Source organism: Myotis myotis, unplaced genomic scaffold (genome assembly GCF_014108235.1).
Source record: "Myotis myotis isolate mMyoMyo1 unplaced genomic scaffold, mMyoMyo1.p scaffold_m19_p_11, whole genome shotgun sequence".
NCBI lineage: Eukaryota > Metazoa > Chordata > Mammalia > Chiroptera > Vespertilionidae > Myotis > Myotis myotis.
This window is the reverse complement of record NW_023416315.1, coordinates 8,096,929-8,110,039: the sequence shown is the minus strand read 5'-3', so window position 1 is coordinate 8,110,039 and position 13,111 is coordinate 8,096,929.

Below are 13,111 nucleotides of genomic sequence, written 5' to 3'. Positions count from 1 at the left end.
ACATTCAAACTCCTTCGGGTGGGCTCCCGGCCATAGTGCCTTGTCCCGGCCCCTATCTCTGCCAGCCTTGTTCCTGAAGCCACCTTGGTGGTGAGACCCGCTGGCTCTTCCATGTTGTAACCTCCTAGAGCCTTTTTGCCTGAATCATGGGACCTAAGACTCTATTTGCCCTGCCTTTTAGCATCCTCTGTCATCCCAACTACATCTTCTTGGCTTCAGACCCCAGTTTCATGAAGCATTATTTCTAGGTTGTTCCATTCTTCTCAGGGCCTGTGTAAGGTGTGGATCTGAGCAAGCGCATTAGGGTCTACCATTCCCTGAGCATCCTTTTCTCTCTCCCGACCACTGCCCAGTATGGTAGGAGATGAAAACCTAGCCATTTATCCCCCTGAACTGGAGGAAGACACCATTGCTGTCTATCAACTGACAGCTTAAGAGCCAGACACAGCTCCGTGCTCTGGCCTAGGCATTGCCAGCCCTGCCCTACATTCTCTCTTAGAGGGAAGTGGGCGTGAGACCTAGTAAGCTTTCTCTCACAATAGCAGCTGTGTATGGACATGCGTATTGGCATGAGGGCTAGAGAGCTAACATGATCCAGCAGTGACACTTGTCAACTCCCTGCCAGGGACTCTGACCAGAAGTTTCTCCTTCTGTGGGGATATTATGGGTATTCTTGTGGCCCGAGAGCACAGATGACCCCACTGGTCAAGGTGTCCCCACAGGCTTTCGTTCCTGGCCAATCGGAAATATGTCGGCACTGCAGGCCCAGTTCAGGAAAGAGCTGCGAGGGGCCTACAGGACAGTGCTTTTCTGTTCACTTACACCCTCTTACAATGCTTCTACGGCGTTCCCAGGCTTGTAAGGTTTCCTTCAAAATACAAATATGTTTCACTTCACAGAGGCACGTAGCAGTGGAGCTGTTGGCTTTTCTTTCTTGAGTCATCAACCAAAAACATCAGACAACATGATGGTCATTTGAGAAATGAAAATGAAAGGTTATTAATTTCGGATACTGGTATCTTACGGTGCTGTACTCACCCTTCTCCGAGTGATAATGTGAGATGACACAGCGCTATGTGATGGCATAAAGTGAGGTGAATGACGGGCATTGTGATGTAGCATGAGGGCTACCGTGACCTGACAGGATGTTGGAAGGGGGATCATTGAACCATGACAATGTTGGTGATTGGACTTCAGGAGCAGATAATGTTGATGGTTGGGGATTCTTGATAGTTGAAATTTTAAAAAATATTTTCAGACCACGAGTAAATAAAACCTCAGAAAGCAAAACTATGGAAGAAAGAAGGCTGACTGTGCTTATCTCCTCTAACCCTTCATTTCTTCATTTTGAAAATGGAATCTTTGGTAAAAATTGAAAATACAGTTATATATGTATATGTAACATTCCTCATCTGGACCATTTAAGTTGGTGACTAAATAACCTAAGCTAATAATTCGAACACTAATATTATGACTGTCTACTTAGACTTTGTATCCACTCCCATGCTGCCTCTGGTCTTCTCTGAATTGGTCCAGGCTTGTGCTGATCCTACTGCATTCAGCTCCTTTGACAAGTATTTCTTAGGTGTCTGTTATATACACGCGGTAGGCTAGATACAGAAAATAGTGATTTCAAGGAAAAAAGGCCACCTTCCTGTTTTCAGAGTACTTAGACCAGTGACTTCTAGCTTGGGGTTTGCTCTCCCTACATCTCCACACTGACCCTCCCCTCTCCTCAACCCAGGTCACCTCCACCCCGACTAGTTCTGGAACTAACAGACCTATATCTCACCTGCACATGTGGCTTAAGAGTATGTCTAGTAGCTAGTTCTGTCTAGCCTATCTGACCTCTGTTAAAGAAATGGGGGTGAGGATAATACCAATAGCTAACATTAATGAGCCCTCACCACAGACCAGGTAAGATTCTAAATATTTTGCATATATAATGCCTTTATTTTCTTCTCACAGATACCCATTGAAATATGTACTATTTTACAGTAAGGAACCAGAAGTGTTGGGCTTGAGAGATTATGTTACCTCACCTGAGAACCTGCCTACAGTTAACCTGTCAGGAGAGCCAGGGCTTTAAAACAAGTAGTCAGAGGCCAGCACCTGTCTCCTTAGCTCTGCCTTACCAGCTCGCATTAGCATTTGGCACTCCTTCTTAGACAAAGACCCCTTTCCAGCGTCCCCCTGCTTTCTTAGAGCACCTGCTGCTTTGGTTAATTCTTCTCTGTTGAAGAATGCTGAGTGTGAGATGATTGCTTTCTCCAGCACTGACGCTTGTCTACTTTGATGGTCAGCGGGCAGAAACATGGCGTCAGTGCCCTAATTTCACCTGTTATTTTTAATTTTACTATGTAAGTAAGTTGTCTCCACTGTAAAGAAAGGCAAAGTGACAAACTTTCTTTTAACGTGTTTTCATATTAATATCCCTTCTCACTGTTCCCATTAAAACTCCTATGAAGATGAATTTCCCAGGTAAGATGGCAGCTAGTTAAGGGAACTTTATTTGCTTTCCAAAATTTTTATTGACATAATTATGGAAATTGAGTGAGAGATAAAAGCTTCCACAGTAATGGAAATTAGGAATATAGACTAATGAGGCACTAGATGCCAGGGAGAATTTCTACCAACTAAAGCTTGGATGGTGCTTGAGGGAGACAAGCTGGATCAAGCAGAAAGACATTGAGAAATTCCATCCTGTCTTACTGAGTTCTGTATCTAGAATTCTGGAGCCTTTACTAATTAAATGGTGAAGCAATTGCTTTCTGTCTTGGCTAACTTCATTTCATCCAAACAAACTACTTGACTGTCACTTTTCTTTTGAAATCCATTTGTGGAGTATCATTTGGTAATGCAAGAGGGTTGGGTCAGAAATAGTCAGAGGCAGATATGAGACACTGACAATAATAAATACAGGAGACAGGAAAATAGTGAGAAGACCACCAGTTAGAAATGGCAGCCTAAGCCTGCACCCAAGGAGGAAATAAATAGTATCAAATTATCTATGAATGAATTGTATATCCCAGTAGAAGATAATCAGGCTGGAGAAGCTGACCCTTCAGCAGTTCAAAACTCCATCCTATATCATTGATTTTTAAACACTGCAAATTTAGATGAAGCTCTGCAATGAGGCAGCCTTCCAGTTTTGGGTTCTGGAAGGAATATCCTGATGGTGTTCATATGGTTATTGATGGAAACGAGTGACTCCCTATATTTGTAAATATTGGCAAACTTTAGGCATTGAGAACCCTTGGATCATTCAAGATTGAGTAAACAGGAAGAGAAAATTCCTCGAAGACCAAATTTTAAAAAAAAGTGGCATTAATGTCAAGTTGTAGAAGGAAAATGAATAAAGATTTTTTTATAGGGAGTTCACCAAGTACCTGTATAGTCATCTGAAAAATACTCCAAGACATATGGAAACTGACCAATAAACACATTAAAATTAAACAGCTAAAAGCAGGCAAGTAGTAATATTATGGAAGCCAAATAAATATTGACTTAAGTCTAAATGATTGTTACATTTTTGATTAGAAGTTTGATTGGAAATGTTAAAAAATGGGGGAAGTGGGTGGAGAATATAAACAATGCACCTAAAAGTGATAGTTGTAAGCATCATCACAATCATGCTCTATTCTTGGGGAATCAGGAAGGAGGACAAAAGGACAGTGAAATAATGCTCATTTGTTATATTATTTATTAAGTGCAAAGGGTCACAATTCTGCTTCCTTTCTTAGAGAAAAATGTACACTAGAGCATTTTAAAATTTACACTTGAATAAACTCACACTATAACTAAACACATAATATATATTTTGAAAATTACCAGATTGCAAAAAGATTAGAAAACATTTCCCACATAGTAAAAGGCTGAAAAACAAAAGGTAACAGTCATGAATTATAAAATACTTAGAGCATAAAACAAGATAATAGAAGATATACTATACATTACTAGTACAATAAATGTAAATGGATTATGTTAAATATGCACACATGTACAAGAGTGTACAGGAGGCATCCTATATAATAAAGAGGTAATATGCAAATTGACCATCACTCCAAACACAAGATGGCCGCCCCCATGTGGTCAAAGATGGCCGCCACAAGATGGCCAGCAGGGGAGGGCAGTTGTGGGTGATCAGGCCAGCAGCTGAGGGCAGTTGCAAGGGAGGGTAGTTGGGAGTGATTAGTCCTGCAGGGGAGGGAAGTTAGGGGTGACCAGCCTGGCAGAGGAGGGCAGTTGGGGGCAACCAGGCCTGTAGGGGAGGACAGTTGGGGGGGACCCAGGCTTGCAGGGTAGAGCAGTTAGGGGCAATCGGGCTGGCAGGGGAGCAGTTAGACGTTGATCAGGCTGGCAGAGGAGTGGTTAGGGGGGATTAGGCTGTCAGGCAGAAGCGGTTAGGGACAATCAGGCAGGCAGGCAGGCGAGTGGTTGGGAGCTAGCAGTCCTGGATTGAGAGGGATGTCCGACTGCCCTCGAGGGGTCCCAGATTGGAGAGGGTGCAGGCTGGACTGAGGGACACACCCCCTCTGTACACAAATTTTGTGCACCAGGCCTCTAGTAATAAAATAAAAGAAACAAATACACATAAGATTTAAAATAAAAATAAAATAGAAGTGGATCACTATTATGAGCAACAACAACAAAAAACAACTTTTTAGGGCATGCTTAGAAAATATTCAAATTTAAAGGGAACTATTTGCTCTATTACTAAACCATAACAATTATTTTATTTTCTCACTCAATTATTGGGTGTTGTCTTTGGGAAAAAAATCAAGATTGGTCCTGGCTGGGTAGTTCAGTTGGTTAGAGTATCATCCCAATACACCTAGGTTGTAGGTCCAATCCCCAATCAGGGCACATACAAGAATCAACCAATGAATGCATAAATAAGTGGAACAACAAATCAGTGTTCTCCCTGCCTCTCTCTCTCTCTCAAATCAAGACTGAACACTATTTTATTTGATATGCATGATATTCTGTACCTCATAAATGAAGCAGATAAAATTCTGTTTAAATAGGATTTCTAGTTTTCTTCATGACTCATCAACTGAAACCTACCTTTTATTGCCCATGACCAAGGATAAAGTAGGTTCTTCCAACCCAATTTGACATTTTATACGTTTTCTCTTAGATAATGGTGTGCTGAATTGTTCAAGATTAAACTTTGGTATTGTGATTAAAACTAAGCTCACATTAGAGCAATTATATGGTTATTTTCACCTAGATATAATCATCTTAGACAAAAAAATCCTACATAAGTCAAAATGTCAGTCATCATCAACATCAGAGTGGTATAAAGTTAATTCTGAGTTAGTATTTCATATATAGTACATTCTACATTTATTTATGCCGTATTCAACATAATCCCTTTGGCCAAATAGATCTTTATGTGTTCTGAATGCCAGGGTAATTTTAGGTAAATGTGAGAGTGAGGGTTTGTTGTCACTGTTTATTTGAATAGAAACATTTTCATTGAACCAGTCTTAGTATTTTAAAAATAGCTACTAGTACTGTAAAGTGTATGTCTATGTGCACATATTAAAAACATAGCCACTTGCCAATGTTAAAATAGTCTAGTTGTGATACTTTTGACAAATTCCCTGATGAATCTTTTTTTTTAAATATGTTGCTATTGATTTCAAAAACAGGGAGGGAAAGCGAGAGAGAGATGGAAACATCAATGATGAGAGAATCATCCATCGGCTGCCTCCTACATGTCCCATACTGGGGGATCGAGCCCGCAACACTGGTCTATGCCCTGACTGGGAATCGAACCATGATCTTCTGGTCCATGGGTCGACACTCAACCACTGAGCCACACTGGCCAGGCCCTGAGGAATCTTTAAGTATCTCTTTGTTTGTGACCTAACTATTAGATTTAGGATCTGGGCTGCTGTACTCAGTATCAGCTAGCATATACTGGCATTCACTGTATGTTCAGTAATCATAGGTTGGGACTTACACTGAATTTGATCACAACACATAGCTCATTAGGAACACAGACTTGGTTGTGTGGATGCAGAAAAAGGCATAATTTTTTCCCCACCAATAATGTATTAAGTAACTCCTATGTGCTAGGTACAACCATCATTGATTTTATATTTTAGCTATAAGGAGCTATAAGGTTATAAACATAAGAATATATGCAGGTAGAAAGTGCCCTCAAAGATAAAGAGCCATGTGAACTGAAAATGAATCCTAGCCTACAAGACTAAGTCCAAACCTTCAATCTAAACAGTGTTGAACCATGCGGTGCATCCAGGCTATGGGTGGTTCAGGGGTCAGATGAGCTAAGTTGACAAACTGAAGGGCTTCAGAACATGAAAAAAAAACTATTTTCTACAATTGTCTCTCTGTTTTATTATTTCCTTTGTACATTTCAAAAGTCTCTCAAGCATTTGGTGAGTGTCTACTGACTGGTAGGCTGAGAGTGATGAAATGCAGGATAAACAAAATTGAAGGGACACAGTGCTAACTTTAAGGAACATACATTACAATGGAAACACACTAACACATAATTTACATGTATTTGGTGTCTACAAGATATAGAACAGAGGGGAGGGACGATTAGATCAAATTGGTTGTTTATGGATGGTCCCCCAAGGGCAGTAACAGTTAGATTGATTTCCAAAAGGTCAAAACAATATAGTCAGATGAAGAAATGAAGGAAGGATGTTCCATATAGAAGGAAGAGAAAAGGCCCTAAGACTACATGATGTGCATGGATATTTGCCTACTATTCCCCAGAGCATTGCCCAACCTGGGTGGGACTATGAGGAAACAGGGAGTTTGAACTTGAGGTCCATGGAGCCATTAGGAACAGAATCCATATCTATGAGGTGTGTGGCCAAGAAAGTAATGGAAATTCCTTAGTATTATTTCACTACTGAGGGAGGGACGGAGCTGAGGAAGAGTCCCAGGGCAGTCAGATGCAAGCTGTGGGTATCTTTTGAAGGGAGCAAAGTTTAGCCTGGATGTGGGTGAATCTGCAAAAAAAATGTTGAAGGAAAGAGAACTGGGTGAAATGGACTTTATATTATTATTAGAGTACAAATCAGTAAGTGACGAAGCCAAGAAAGAGATCAGCAGAGCACAAATAAGAATTCGCTCAATACCCTTCCTTTACTCTGTAAGTAACAGGCAGTTTTTATGAAAGAGATCTAGTTGCACCTGGTTTTAGAAAGACCACTTCCAGTCAGTGTGTGGAGAATGGATTAGAGAGGAGGAAGAATAGCCTGGCGATAAACACTGGCTGCTGAGATAGACAGGATCTGAGATGCTGAGCTACGAACCTCAGGCTTGGACACAGGAGCAGCATGTGTGCCTGCGTGCTCTTCCCTCCAAGCACATGCATGGGGCTACCTTCCCAATTCTCTTGCCACCTGGGCCAGAATGTGGCCTGCCATGAGGTAAGCCCACTTAAATGTCAAAATTAACATCCCCAAATTAAGAAGGTCCCTAAAGGTTAGCGCTATTATCTATACACACATTCCCACTATACCATTTCCAGGTAGCGGTTGACCAGATGCCTGTTGAAAATATATCTCTCTAACCTCGACTCCTGGGACTCTCTTCCTCAGCCAACCTGTTCCATATGGCTCAGGAGCTGGCAGAACTCTTTCTCTGCTCGTGGCCTTCACACGTGCTCTCCCTCCTCCTCATAGCCTGCAGATCTGGGTAAATGGGCACCTCGCAGTGGTTCCCAACCTTCCTAATGCCTTGACCCTTTAATACAGTTCCTCATGTTGTGGTGACCCCCAACCATGAAATTATTTTTGTTGCTACATCATAACTGTAATGTTGCTACTGTTATGAATCGTAATGTAAATATCTGATATGCAGGATGTATTTTCAGGGGGCGCGACCCACAGGTTGAGAACCACTGTCCTAGAGGATATACCTGGCTGCCTTTTCTAAGCACGTTCACCATCCCCCCTTCATTCTGTACTCTTATACCATGTATCTACAATTGTGCCACTTGCCATAGTTGGGAAACATAATCTACAAGTTTTTTTTTTTTTTAAATCCATTTATTACCCTCTTTCCCCAAACTATGACCTATCCAAGGGCAGGGAGTATCCCTGATTTGTGAGCTACAGAATACCCAACATTTTTATAGATCCTCATTGTTTAGAAGTTCTTGAGTCTGAGCCTAGACATTTTTCCCTCTAGTGTCTAGATCTGTTTTTTGATATCTACTTGATGGTAGCTCTCTAGCCCTGCAAGGAGTTCTTAGTTTCTGGCCGTCATGGAGAGCGCCCTGCACTGGGGGAACTCTCCTCTGCTCCCTCCAGTTTCCTCTCAGCTCCTTAGGGATCAGCAAGTCGTGACTGGGAAGTACACCGGACTCTGGGAGCAGGTCATGCTAATTTAGATTAAAAAAAAATTTCCCCTCAGTAATAGAACCTTTTATCATTTAAAAGATGCTAAACTTCAGAAGGAGAAGACTCTGGTTTATTCCTTCCAAATTCTCTCTCTGAGGATATATTCAAAGTGGAATTGCTAGAGTAATGAGGATGAAAGCTCTCTTTAATTATAGCCCAATAAAAAGATGAATAATATTATCAGTCATTTATAATTACCTCTTGATCTGATCCTTCTGGGAGGAAGGAGTGAACCATGCTCCTTTTGGAGGTGAATTAACTCTTTTTGGCTCCTTGCTGCCATAGAATGATAACTTTCCAAGTACAACACTTGCTTCAAAACAGTTCAACTATAACCAAAAGGCAGGCAATTTACTTATTGGTAGGACTGGTGCCCTTTGTTTATATTTAGGAGGAGCCAAACATCAGATAGGGCCTACCTTTGTTCTTACTTCCTGTGGCCAGCATCACTGGAGCAGAGTTGAGACTTGTTTAGGATTCAGCATCTCTAATAAGTGAGGGCTCATCTATCAGAACAAAATGTCCCAGCAGAATGGCCACACACTCTGCACTGCTAATGGCCTGGAGCCTGCAACTAAGAGGGCCCATGATGCAGATCTGGTCTTTATGCTTCTTCAGCCCAAACCTATTGGGACTTGTAGAGGGCAGTGTGGTGGCTTGAGAATACATCTCAACACATCTGTGGTCACAGCCGGGCCTGTGTCTCCCTGGAGGCCAGCACAGATGGGTCCTGGGAGGCCAGTGCTGTGAACTTCAAAGGATGGGTGGAAGGCTGAAGGGCATAGGCTATTTGGCCAAAAAAGAACACACATCAGAACAATGCCTTAAAATACAGCAAGATTCAGGGCTGAGGGATCACATGTCATTGATTTATTTCTGTCAGCTGGCGGTGACACAGCCTCTACCTGGGGGAAAATTGTGTTCAATACACAGTGTATGGCCCTTGGAAGTGGGCAGTTCTCACAGAGCCCAGGAGCCCATCAGGGCAGGACACTCAGCTTCCCTAAAAAGTGGCCGTTAGCATGTGGAGATGACACTGGATAGCTTTCTGCCATTCTCTCTTCATTCTTATTAAGTTGCAGAAAAGGCAGATCACAAAGTGCAGCGACAGAAAGCAATTCAATCACGATGGCTTTGGGTTGCAGGGAGGTAGATGGAGGTTGGTGGTGACTTTGGCCAGGCATGGAATCCAGTTCTGTGATGGTTTCCATCTGGTCCCGCTCCTGTCACACAGGCTACTAGTCAAAGGAGACCCCTCACTCCCTTCCAAGAGCCCCAACTTGAGTTGGAGATGTGGGAGGTGAAGAAGCAGGGCTGGGTGAGTGACGGGCGGCATGGTCTCTCACTGAACCTAGGCCACCATGGCTCCTCGTCACAATCTGGCCTCACCTGTTTGACCATTCCATGAGCATCTCCTGTGCTGACCTCTGTAGAGCAGTATGGCCTCGCTGGGCACCCTTATCCTGTTTCCAACCTCCCTGGTTTTCAGGCTTCTCCTGGAACCTTGTTATGGGGGGAGTGGTGGATTTGTACTTTCTTATTCATTTTGGGGGGGGTTAAAATTTTTTGTGGCAAAGATTGCAAAGAGGTGTTTGAAAGAGAGGAGAGGAAGTAGAAATGACACTGGGAATAATACATAGATATTTGACGAAGTGATATACCTTTTTTTCTTAACAGATGACATTCCTTTCTGGGTTCCTCGCCTTCTAACATCCCTTGCCCTGGAAAAGGGATCTGTGTTAGCTCCTTATTTACACAGCAAGTGTCTGGCCCTCAAACAGTAACTGTGACCTCCTTCCTCTGCGATGCCATCCCATGGCTCTTTGCAGGGCTCGTTGAGGAGCTGAAGGCTGGTCCTCTTCTAAATATCTAAACGCGTGACAGTTGGCCCAGGCATAGCCACATTACCCACCCACCGAGGTACTGATCAGAAGTTCTTCCCCACCTTCTCGAGTGAAGCAAGTTCTAATGAGACTGAAAGTGTGATGAGTGGGAGGAGTCCAGACCCACATGTTTGTGCTTCTGGCATTTCAGACTTTCCTGTCTCTGGGACATGAAAACAATGCAGGCAGACAGGCAGGCAGCAATCCTCTCTCTAAACTATGAGCACTGGCTTAGATAGAGTTCCCTCAGATGTCAGCCCTGCAGGGAAAGCCCTGTAGAAAATGACAGGCACTTTATTTGTAAATACCTATTCTTAGCTGTTTCATTCTCAAAGTGCAAAAGTCAGAGCAAATTCTTAAAAGTAAATCCAGTCTAGAGAGCTTCTTCCTCAGGGTTTTCATGTGCCAATAGGAGGCAAAGGCTACTAATTCCCTCCCCTTTCCCTTTAGTACCAGAATTCCAACTGCATTCTACAAATCCATGTACCCAGCTAATCTTTTATAGCCTCCAGTTTCCCCTGCAACTAGGTACCTGCCTAAGTCGTGGCCAGTGAAATGTCAGCAGAGGTCTTGAGTGGGACTTCCTAGAAGGTTTCTTTAAAGGGATGACTCTTCTGGAAATACCCTTTTGCTACATCAGCTTTCTTCCTCCTTTTAATCAGCATGTGGTACACAATGTCTGGAGCAGCAGCATCTATCTTGGGTTGTGAGGTGATATGGAGGCTGGAAGCCATATGTTAGGTTGATAAAGCAGAACACAGGGGAAGCCATGTTTTCACTAAACCAGTCCTTCCTTTGATTGTTGCATGAGAGTGAAATAACTAAATTTCTGTCTTGTTTAAGCCTGGGTTTTTAAACATTGTGCTGTTTTCTATTCTGTATGCCATCTGGTCCTTTAATAGACCGGGTTGCTGGTGGGTGATCCCTTAGTAAACTGTTGGGATATTGACTGCACCTAATTATTTCACTCTAGCCTGTAGGACTTAGCAGTGCTGTTTTGTTGGCAGTGACTGGTTCACTGGTTCTAGGTTAGCTGGAAATAAACGTGTGGCCATTCCTCATTGTATTCTGTTGTTTCCTGATCCAGCCCTGTCCCCAGGAGAGAGAGCTTGCTACAAAAGTGCTAGCCAGGAATGTCATTACCCTCTCTGCCTCTCATTTTCTGCTAAATTTTTGGCTTAGTTTCTTTACTTTCCAATAGCTGGGTGTCCTTTATCATCCATGCATCTCAATAGTGCTACCAAGAATAATAAATAAAGTAACAATTATATATTAAAAAGTCATATCAATATATTTGATAATGGTGATAGAAAATTCCACTAGTAATGAGTTATCCATAAATATGGTGATTTAGTTTAAGAGTCAACATATGCGCCCCACCTGATTTGGCTCAGTGGATAGAGCATCAGCCTGTGGACTGAGGGGTCCCGGGTTCAATTCCAGTCAAGGGCACATGCCCAGGTTGCAGGCTCGATCTCCAGCAGGGATTGTGCAGGAGGCAGCCTATCCATGATTCTCTTTCATCATGGATGTTTCTTCTCTCTCTCCCTCTTCCTTTCTCTCTGAAATCAATACAAAAATATATTTTTTAAAAAAGAGTCAATATATGCATTAGACACCTAGTACGAGGTCCTCCAGATCTATGTGACAGCACCATTAGCGTTCTCTTTTGTTGACTCCTTTACAAATGACCAAACTGAAATGATCCCTTTTGTTGGAGTTCTAGCTTCCTAACCTAGCAAGCATTTAATGCTTAATCCATATACTTTATAGTATGTTTAGCTTTGCGTTGTTTGAAGAACAGAGGTATGTATTGGTTTGTAATATGAGATTGCATCGGGATACTAAAAGCATACTGGGTAGCCTCTCATCTCAAGGACTTAGCTGAGAAGGAGCTAAGATTTATACACATGGCAAATAGAGAATGTAGAAAATGTATAAACAAGTACAAAAAAATGGTATTCAATAAAAATCAAAATATAGCTGTGAGGACTGTGTGATTTTGAAATATTCTGCCCCCCTGTTCCTCTCAAAACATCCCAAGCATAGCAGCATATTTTAGCACTCAAGTTACAATTTTATTGCTTCACAAATCCAGAAGTAGAAGAAAATATTTCTGTCATATTGTATTCTGATTTTTGGTACTGAAATATGGACTTGATTAAGAACAGAAGAGATCAGTATGAGCTAAAGTTGTAGGAGTATTTTTGTGGAAGAAGTAAGACTTAGATTTGGAGAGTTTTAAGCCCAGATGAAATTTCAGAAATTATGTAACCCAACCCTTCTTTGTACAAGCGGCAGAGATGAATGTACATGTCCAGCCATAATTCTAAGAAGTAACAGTCAAAGATGAAAAGCAGAACTTTTGCTTCTCGGTATAGGGTTTCCATTGTGTGCAGAGGTGCCATTCCCAGGATGGTCTATCTTCATTCATTCAAGATACAGTTACTCTGTGCCTACTTCCCTCCTAGTAGGATGAGTGCTGGGAATACAAACTTGTCTTTGTTCATAAATAAGACAACATATAACAGTGCACGCTAAGGCCCAAATTGGATATATTTGGGAAGTCAGGAAGTGGGAATGAGTAGTATTTGGAAGTGGAAAGATATAGTGAGGAGGTTGGTTGGTAGAGAAGCATGGATGACGATTGCAGTCAGTATCAGATAGAAAGGAGGAGCCTTACCATGGAGAGCTTGGAGTCCGAAATGAGGAGTTGGAACTGTCAAATTATCTGGGTTCAAATCCTGGTTCTGGTTTTAAGACCTAGTTTGCTTATCCATAAAATGGTAATCTCTCCAAAGGAGGGTCTAATGAGAAACTTTATGATATGGCATG